The 10,116-nt window shown below is 43.2% G+C and overlaps 1 long non-coding RNA gene across 1 annotated transcript; it reads right to left on the bottom strand.

Annotated features, from left to right (window-relative positions):
* Positions 1–8,948: 8,948 nt before the first annotated feature.
* LOC311116503 lies at positions 8,949–9,865 on the bottom strand. Its single transcript, XR_014611429.1, has 2 exons — positions 9,828–9,865; positions 8,949–9,287 (listed from the first exon to the last, which is right to left on the bottom strand). It is a non-coding gene; the product is annotated as an uncharacterized lncRNA (long non-coding RNA).
* Between the last annotated feature and the right edge of the window lie 251 nt (positions 9,866–10,116).

Here is a 10,116-nt window from a genome sequence, read left to right as displayed (position 1 = left end):
AAATCTTTGTGGGTTTGTGCAATCTGAGGGAAATATGTGTCTCTAATATGGTCATACATTTGGCAGGAGGTTAGGAAGTGCAGCTCAGTTTCCACCTCATCTCCCTCCCTCCCTCTCTGTATGCTTGGACTGGGAGCTAGCTGAAATGCATCAGTGAGAACAGACTCCATTAACACACAACTGATACACCACATGTGATGCAGCAGGACATCACACAGATGAGGATTGTTCCTCTCTGACCAGTACGACTACTGGGTATGTTTCCTACAACCACGTGTGTGACACTCTTAATTCAGTGCTATACCATGGAAAGCCGGGGAATATAGGAAAATGTGTGTGTGGTGGTAAAAACCCTTGTCAGAAAGAGAGAGAGAGAGAGAGAGAGAGAGAGAGAGAGAGAGAGAGAGAGAGAGAGAGAGAGAGAGAGAGAGAGAGAGAGAGAGAGAGAGAGAGAGAGAGAGAGAGAGAGAGAGAGAGAGACCCCCAGCCTCTTTGTTTGATGAGGTGTTATAGGAGAGAACATAATGAGATGAAACCCTCCCTCTCCCATCCTACTCTCGGGACTGTTTCCTCAGTAGAACTGTATACTAACCAGGGCAAGTTTACTAGCTTTAGATACCGCAGGGTGCAAAACGCAAGATAAACATTCTCTCTCAGAGGAATTGGTTTAGCCGATTACATACAGTACAGTAGGCTACATGTATGATGGGCGGCGGGTGTGTGTGTGAGTTGATGAGGGGTGTGTGTGTGTGAGTTGATGAGGGGTGTGTGTGTGTGAGTTGATGAGGGGTGTGTGTGTGTGAGTTGAGCTCATGGTGCTAATGTTTGCAGAGAGCAGAGTGAGCCCACTCCAGGATCTGGGCTCTCAGACAGCTCTCCATCACACCCCTCTGTGTGTGTTGTGTCAGGGGTGAGAAGGATGTGGGAGGTGTGGATCACTTATACACACACACCTTCTCTGGTCTTATTTGCATTGATGCTCTGATACTGTTCTGGCTCTGGCTTTCACATACACAATCACACACATGCTATAATTAGACACACTGCTCTCTACATTCAATATTCAAATGAATGGTCTCCATAATGCTTTGTGCGTCTCTTCATCCAGCCTCTCTCTCACTATACAGTATAGATTACATCTATTGCATATGCATGGACCCCATTAATTTACTCTGTTAAAGCGTATTCAGAAGACATTGTCTATCACTTACAAAGGACTCTCCATCTCACTCGCTCGCACGCACGCACACACACAAACCCTTGCTTACGCACATTTCTCACATCTCTCTTTTTTATTTGATCGATTCAATCGTATTGCCATCTCAAACTAGCTTTTGTTTTTCCAGCTTTAATGACAATACCATCCACCATATTAATGATTCAGTTAGATTGGTCCAATGTGAGGCAGTGTGCTGGAACTGATGAAAGCGCTGGCTGAATGGTTCCCTTTCTTCAGGAGTGATGTGGCTGTGTGTGTGTGTGTGTGTGTGTGTGTGCGGGTGTGTGTGTGCGTGCGTGTGTGTGTGCGTGTGTGAGCATGCCGTGCCTGTGTGCGTGCAGGGTGCTGGATCATCATTGACAGGACAAACTGGAGACACTCACCACTGTTATTTAATTTGATTCATACATCGCTGTGCTCCCTCCGCCTGCCCGACGACACCTACTTTTGTCTAGGGAGATATTTATGCCTTTTTCTACAGATTCATCCAGTTTGTCTTTACTTGAATGACTCTTTCAAAGTTACACCAATAAAGAAATGTGTCACATGGGCTAGAATTGAGATCAAACAGAGTGACCCTATATGTCTTCAGTCAGTCAGTCGTCATGCAGATTCTTTGAGGAATGCTTGTGTTTGTCTCAGATCACATGTTAGGGGAGTAGCAGTGCAGTCAGTAAGTTTGTGGTGTGGTGGTAGTTATTTATAGTGTTATAATACAGTGATGGGTTGTGTCCCGAATGACACCCTATTCTGTACATACGGGCCCTGGTCAAAAGTAGTGCACTATATAGGGAATAGTGTGTCATTTGGGACTTTAGCGTGGTGATGTGGAGGAGGGCCGAAGGCCAATGCAGCGAATGAAGGAAAAGGTCAGAGTTGTTTTAGAAGATTCAGCTGAACAGCCTTCCCTATGGACACGTGTGTGTGTGTGTGTGTGTGTGTGTGTGTGTGTGTGTGTGTGTGTAAGAGAGGTTGCTGAGTTTGTGTTGAAATCATGTGAAATGCCTCATGATGAAATCTCTCACATTCCTAAAACACCTCTGTGTTTTATATTTGATCAATAGCGCTGCCTTTTCAAACAGAATAACACAGTTGACATGTGTGCACCACTATCAAACACTGCCTCATCTGAAGGCTAGAGCCAAGCTTAAGGCTTTTATCAGGTCTAGGAGCAATAGAGGCTACTGAAACGGGTATGGAAAGCAGTTACACATAGAGATAGAACAATCCCTTTGTTAGATTGATGACAAATTAATCCATTCTAGAGCATTGGGGATCTATGACATAAGCCTCTCTATGATTTTATCTCTATGCTGAAAAACACCTGGCACTGGCTCCACATCCAGGAGTGTGTTAGTGCTGCCAGCCCCACCATGCCTCACCTAGCCACTTGTTACTGGCTGGCTACTGTTTGTCTTCTCCTCATGCTGGATGAGAGAACGTGCTCAGCCTCAGAATAAGACTAGGAACCAACTGACCATCAGTCCAGGTGCTCCTGGCAGCTCTGTTTGCATAGCCACCAGGTGGGGGAAACAAAAGTGAGGCTCACACACACACACACACCCCCGCGCTGCCAGTCACACACTGAGCTGCACAGGGCCGTCTACAGGGTGTTTGTTCTCTTTGTTGAGGGTTTTATCGATGTGATGCACTGGAGAGAGAGGCATGAATTGGGACAATCACCTGGCCATCAAAAATGATCTTTTATAGAGTGGATTATTTACGTTTTGATTAGGCCCTTTGATGGTCATTGTGATGGCCCCAATATCATCATCACACACTGTCGAGTCGAATCACTGGACAGATTATTATCATTGTGGCGGACGGCCGCTGGCTGTTAGGTGTGTGTTTGTGTGTCTATTCGTGTGTGTGCGTTGTGCTGTGGTCAACCGGCCGTTGTGTTCAGCAATAAATTATTCATGTGGAATAATCCAGATCTCACATGTGAGGGCTTTCAGAAGTGATACCTGTGGAGAAACCGTTATATTTACAATGGCTGCTTCTCCAAACACCAATTAGAGCCAAACATCAGTCAGATGCAGCCGCAGCACATGTGGAGGAAAGGGACTAGGCTGTTGTTTACACAGTTTTCTGATACGCACGCATGCACATAGACACACACACACACACAAACAGCAGCACATGTGAAGTCGAGGAACTAGTCTGTTGTTTTAATGGTACAGTATTGCGTCACAAACGTAGGCTGGAGAATAATTCAGGGCCTGTATTCATAAAGCATCTAGTGCTGATCTAGGACCAGGTCCTCATCATTCATTATGATGAATACTAAAACGCAAAACTGATCCTAGATCAGCAGCATTCCTACTGTGAGATGATTTGTGGATACGACTCGAGAGTGTGTGATGATGATATTGGGGCCATCATAATGACCATCAAAGGGCCTGATCAAAACGTATATAACCCACCCTATAAAATATTATTTTTGATGGCCAGGTGGCCAATTCATGCCCAGGTGTTGATTTTATGATGTTTTAGGAAGTTTGCCACAAGTACAGTGGGGAAAAAAAGTATTTAGTCAGCCACCAATTGTGCAAGTTCTCCCACTTAAAAAGATGAGAGGCCTGTAATTTTCATCATAGGTGCACGTCAACTATGACAGACAAAATGAGAATTTTTTTCTCCAGAAAATCACATTGTAGGATTTTTAATGAATTTATTTGCAAATTATGGTGGAAAAAAAGTATTTGGTCACCTACAAACAAGCAAGATTTCTGGCTCTCACAGACCTGTAACTTCTTCTTTAAGAGGCTCCTCTGTCCTCCACTCGTTACCTGTATTAATGGCACCTGTTTGAACTTGTTATCAGTATAAAAGACACCTGTCCACAACCTCAAACAGTCACACTCCAAACTCCACTATAGCCAAGACCAAAGAGCTGTCAAAGGACACCAGAAACAAAATTGTAGACCTGCACTAGGCTGGGAAGACTGAATCTGCAATAGGTAAGCAGCTTGGTTTGAAGAAATCAACTGTGGGAGCAATTATTAGGAAATGGAAGACATACAAGACCACTGATAATCTTCCTCGATCTGGGGCTCCACGCAAGATCTCACTCCGTGGGGTCAAAATGATCAGAAGAACGGTGAGCAAAAATCCCAGAACCACACGGGGGGACCTAGTGAATGACCTGCAGAGAGCTGGGACCAAAGTAACAAAGCCTACCATCAGTAACACACTACGCCGCCAGGGACTCAAATCCTGCAGTGCAAGACGTGTCCCCCTGCTTAAGCCAGTACATGTCCAGGCCCGTCTGAAGTTTGCTAGAGTGCATTTGGATGATCCAGAAGAGGATTGGGAGAATGTCATATGGTCAGATGAAACCAAAATATAACTTTTTGGTAAAAACTCAACTCGTCGTGTTTGGAGGACAAAGAATGCTGGGTTGCATCCAAAGAACACCATACCTACTGTGAAGCATGGGGGTGGAAACATCATGCTTTGGGGCTGTTTTTCTGCAAAGGGACCAGGACGACTGATCCGTGTAAAGGAAAGAATGAATGGGGCCATGTATCGTGAGATTTTGAGTGAAAACCTCATTCCATCAGCAAGGGCATTGAAGATGAAACGTGGCTGGGTCTTTCAGCATGACAATGATCCCAAACACACCGCCCGGGCAACGAAGGAGTGGCTTCGTAAGAAGCATTTCAAGGTCCTGGAGTGGCCTAGCCAGTCTCCAGATCTCAACCCCATAGAAAATCTTTGGAGGGAGTTGAAATCCGTGTTGCCCAGCGACAGCCCCAAAACATCACTGCTCTAGAGGAGATCTGCATGGAGGAATGGGCCAAAATACCAGCAACAGTGTGTGAAAATCTTGTGAAGACTTACAGAAAACGTTTGACCTGTGTCATTGCCAACAAAGGGTATATAACAAAGTATTGAGAAACTTTTGTTATTGACCAAATACTTATTTTCCACCATAATTTGCAAATAAATTCATTACAAATCCTACAATGTGATTTTCTGGATTTTTTTCTTCTCATTTTGTCTGTCATAGTTGACGTGTACCTATGATGAAAATTACAGGCCTCTCTCATCTTTTTAAGTGGGAGAACTTGCACAATTGGTGGCTGACTAAATACTTTTTTCCCCCACTGTATTTCAAGGCCTATCTTCAAACTCAGTGCCTCTTTGCTTGACATCATGGGAAAATCAACAGAAATCAGCCAAGACCTCAAAAAAAAAATTGTAGACCTCCACAAGTCTGGTTCATCCTTGGGAGCAATTTCCAAACACCTGAAGGTACCACCGTTCATCTGTACAAACAATAGTACGTAAGTATAAACACTATGGGACCACGCAGCTGTCATACAGCTCAGGAAGGAGACGCGTTCTGTCTCCTAGAGATGGACGTACTTTGGTGCGAAAAGTGCAAATCAATCCCAGAACAACAGCAAAGGACCTTGTGAAGATGCTGGAGGAAACAGGTGCAAAAGTATCTATATCCACAGTAAAACAAGTCCTATATCGACATAACCTGAAAGGTCGCTCAGCAAGGAAGAAGCCACTGCTCCAAAACCGCCATAAAAAAGCCAGACTACGGTTTGCAACTGCACATTGGGACAAAGATCGTACTTTTTGGAGAAATGTCCTCTGGTCTGATGAAACAAAAATAGAACTGTTTGGCCATAATGACCATCGTTATGTTTGGATGAAAAAGGGGGTTGCTTGCAAGCCGAAGAACACCATCCCAAACGTGAAGCACGGGGGTGGCAGCATCATGCTGTGGGGGTGCTTTGCTGCAGGAGGGACTGGTGCACTTCATTAAAATAGATGGCATCATGACGAAGGAAAATTATGTGGATATATTGAAGCAACGTCTCAAGACATCAGTCAGGAAGTTAAAGCTTGGTCGCAAATGGGTCTTCCAAATGGACAATGACCCCAAGCATACTTCCAAAGCTGGCAAAATGGCTTAAGGACAACAAAGTCAAGGTATTGGAGTGGCCATCACAAAGCCCTGACCTCAATCCTATAGAAAATGTGTGGGCAGAACTGAAAAAGCGTGTGTGAGCAAGGAGGCCTACAAACCTGACTCAGTTACAACAGCTCTGTCAGGAGGAATGGACCAAAATTCACCCAACTTATTGTGGGAAGCTTGTGGAAGGCTACCCGAAACGTTTGACCCAAGTTAAACAATTTAAAGGCAATGCTACTAAATATTAATTGAGTGTATGTAAACTTCTGACCCACTGGGAATGTGATGAAAGAAATAAAAGCGGAAATGAATCATTCTCGCTACTATTATTCTGACAGTTCACATTCTTAAAATAAAGTGGTAATCCTAACTGAACTAACACAGGGTATTTTTACTAGGATTAAATGTCAGGAATTGTGAAAAACTGAGTTGAAATGTATTTGGCTACGGTGTATGTAAACTTCCGACTTCAACTGCATCTTCTCCCTCCTCTTTACAGCCAGATACAGACATGTGCTGCTGTCTCTTGTCACTCTCTAACAGTTACTTTAGCAGGGAGGGAACCCCCCCCCCCCCATCATCATACCATGTAACATCGGCAACATTACCGCTCAGAGATCATTTAAAAAGAAAATACTCCCTCTTTTTTTCAAGCTTGGCAATTTCTCCCAAGTGCTCAGCTGTGAAATTTGAAATCCATGCATGATTTATTATTTATATTTATTTATTTTTGCAGGATTTGGGGCTCAATGCCCAACCACCCCCCCTCCATCCTCCAACCCCTATCCCAAACCCCCCACTCTTCTTTACCTTTGTTTAAGCAGCGTAAAGACATTCAGAGGAAATGGGTTCAGTGGTTATCAAGACGGGAGAAATTGGAAATAGGATTTATTCACACCTTCTGCTGCCAGGCTTAGATTGGGTGACACACCACTGGATCATTAGAATACCAGATCTTGGTGCATATGACAGTGTGATTTCATGTGTTAATGGGCAAACACTGTCTGGAGAAGTGCTGATATTAGGCTGGTGTGATCCTGCAGCGGCAGGGCTGATGTTGCAGAGCAGAGCCCAATCTAGTCGTCCATAACCTCCTGAGAACCAAGGAAAATATTGTTTTTCCTAATCATATTTTTTGTGATTCAATAACTGTTTAGGGTTAAAAAAAGCATCCTACAATTTCCACATTTTAATTTAATTTTTTATTTTTTTATATTTTACAGCATGTCCACTGTAGTGGACAACAGGATCATCTGAGTACGAAAAGAGACACATTTGGTAGATACAAATTTTAACAGAGTTCTTACAGATTACAGAGTTTTTATGAACTAAGAATACATACATTTTGGGCTGTAGATTGATTATTATCCAAGAATACAGACATTTTGATTATACAATACACATTAATCATTCTTGAATCCTTTTCCTTACATTTCGCAAGGATAGCTTTACTATTAAAGCTTAACACTTTGTTATGTCCATATCCTTTGATTGGTCCCCTTGAATCCTTTCAGTGTTATTTGAACAATGAACACATAACTAATGTGTAACAGATTTATTTTGGATTTTTTCCTTCTGTCAAACTGAATCCAATCTAGCTTTTTCCTTCACTCTTCATTTTGTTCTTAGTATTTTCTTTGTTAGTGGTGAAAGTCCTGGAAGCAATTTCTCTTTTTGGTAATGCAGAGGAACATCTTGCATTTGGTACATCTCATGTACGTCTTGCTCTTGCAGCCCTTATTTCTGCATCTTTCTGCATGCTTGGTATCCATCATCTCAGGCATGTGCATGGCTCCTAGTCTGCGCACAGATGGCTCTGGTTGTGGGATCCTCATTTTAGATGGTGGCGCATACTCATCCTCACTCTCTTCACAGCTGTTTTCCAGTTCCGGACTCTCCAACAGCTCCTCAGCTAGGAGTAGTTTGAAGTCCAGGTACTGATGTGTGTTCTTGGATGGTCTGTGCAGAGCTTTGCTGTCAGACTGGTATTGTATCCAGGAGTTGGTGATGGCAACATCAAAGAAGTGACTGATCACGCGCGATGTCCACTTCTTGGTCCTGCTTGACATACGATAGAAGCTAAGCATGCGATCACAAAGATCTACGCCACCCATGTTATCATTATACTGCTTAATTACTGCTGGTCTTTTAACCTGGACCAGGTGCTTTTCTTTCTGGGACCATCTGGTACAGATGTCTTCTGGGTCTTTCCCATGTACAGTGGATGCCATGAGCACTGGTTTGTTGTCGAACCATTTTGTGATGGCCAGCTCAGGACTCTTTCTGGCCACTGACACTGATGTTCCTCTCCCCTCTTTTTTCATCTGTTTGTCTACTGGCAGCTGGCACAGCTTTGGGACACGGTTCTTCATTATAGTTCCAGTTGCAGGAAGGCCCTTTGCCAGCAATGCATCCAATAGATCTATGGTTGTGAAGTACCTGTCAAAGAATATGTGGCTTCCTGTTGGAACAGATTCAACCATGCGTAGAACTGCTGCAGCTCCAACTCCTAACCTTTGGACTGTAAAGGTATTCTTCCCTTGGTAGACTTCAAAATCAAGCATCAGACCATTTGGGGATGCAAGGACAAAGACCTTTAGGCCAGTAGGGTTTGGCTTGCCGGGAACATATTGCCTGACTGGACAACGGCCTGTGAATGGGATGATTTGCTCATCAATGCAGACCCTTTCTGGCTTTGCAAGGCTGAGACAGCCTTGGCGCACACGATCGAGTATTGGCCTGACTTTCCAAAGAATATCTGCCTTCTTTGTTTCCTCTGTTACAGCCAGGTCATTGACAATCTTGAGGGAATTTCTTATCCTGAAGAATCTATCCCTAGTCATTTTGCTACTTATGACTGGCACTTTAGTTTTGTTGGCCCAAAACATTTTAATTCTGGGATAGCCAAGGCAGGCCATGTGGACTGAAATGCCCAAGAAGATTTTTATTTCTTGTGGCGTGGTGTTCATGCACACTCCTTTGATTTGCAGCTCTCTTTGATTTGTGTATGTTGCCAAATCTTCAAAGACCTTGTTGTCAATGTACTGTGAAAAGTATTCAATTGGACTCCAGTCTGCACGTGTTGTAGGGTCATCTTGACACACAGGAAGCCCAGGTAACACAGGTGCAAATCTGATATGAAGGAAAAAAGAATAATAAATGATAAGTAATAAAAGTTTAAATACTCAATGCAGCTGAATTTAAAATTGTGGAACTGCATCAAACATACATGTTACTCCTGGCCCACAGAGGGCGACGAGTTTCCTGTTCATCCCTGTCTGTATCTGTGTCTGTGTCTGTGTCTGCATCTGTCCCTTCAACTGAGCCTTCTGCATTGTCTTCCTCTTCTTCATCACCGTTTTGTATCACTGGTTGAAACTTATCCTCATCTCTCTCATCATCTGACAACTCCAAATCTGAATCTCCCTTGACTATTCGGTAAATAATTCTTTCTGCTTCAGTTCTGTTTCCTACGACAATGTGGAGTCATTATTTACATGAAGATAGTCCTGATGTCCACTATAATTGACATTCATAAAATGGCAAATCTTTCAAAAGATACATAATTTAGTTGCTATCAGAACTAAATATATGATTCCTAACACCTTCATGAACAAGAAAATATATGATTATCATAGTAACAAAACCATAGACAAACAATATTTGACTTACCTCTCATCTTTCCATAAAATGTGCTTGTTCCTATGCCGTCCATTTTGAAAGGAAAGATAGAGGCAGTTCCCGGCCTCCCAGCCAATCAAATGACATATCACTGAAAAGCCCAGGATGTCCTCTGTACAGTACATCAGGAATTAAGAGACTTGCACAAAAGATTCCAAGAAGAGGGATGAAACTCAAATGTCCACTACAGTGGACATAAGTCAATGGGCTCGGTCTCAGGAGGATAAAGCAGCACCGTTCCTGGAGAGTCTTTTGTTTCCCAGGTTTACACCTTATAGAC

Source organism: Coregonus lavaretus (assembly GCF_964263955.1).
Source record: "Coregonus lavaretus genome assembly, contig: HAP1_SCAFFOLD_4316, whole genome shotgun sequence".
Taxonomy (NCBI): domain Eukaryota; kingdom Metazoa; phylum Chordata; class Actinopteri; order Salmoniformes; family Salmonidae; genus Coregonus; species Coregonus lavaretus.
This window is presented reverse-complemented; position numbering and strand designations above follow the sequence as displayed.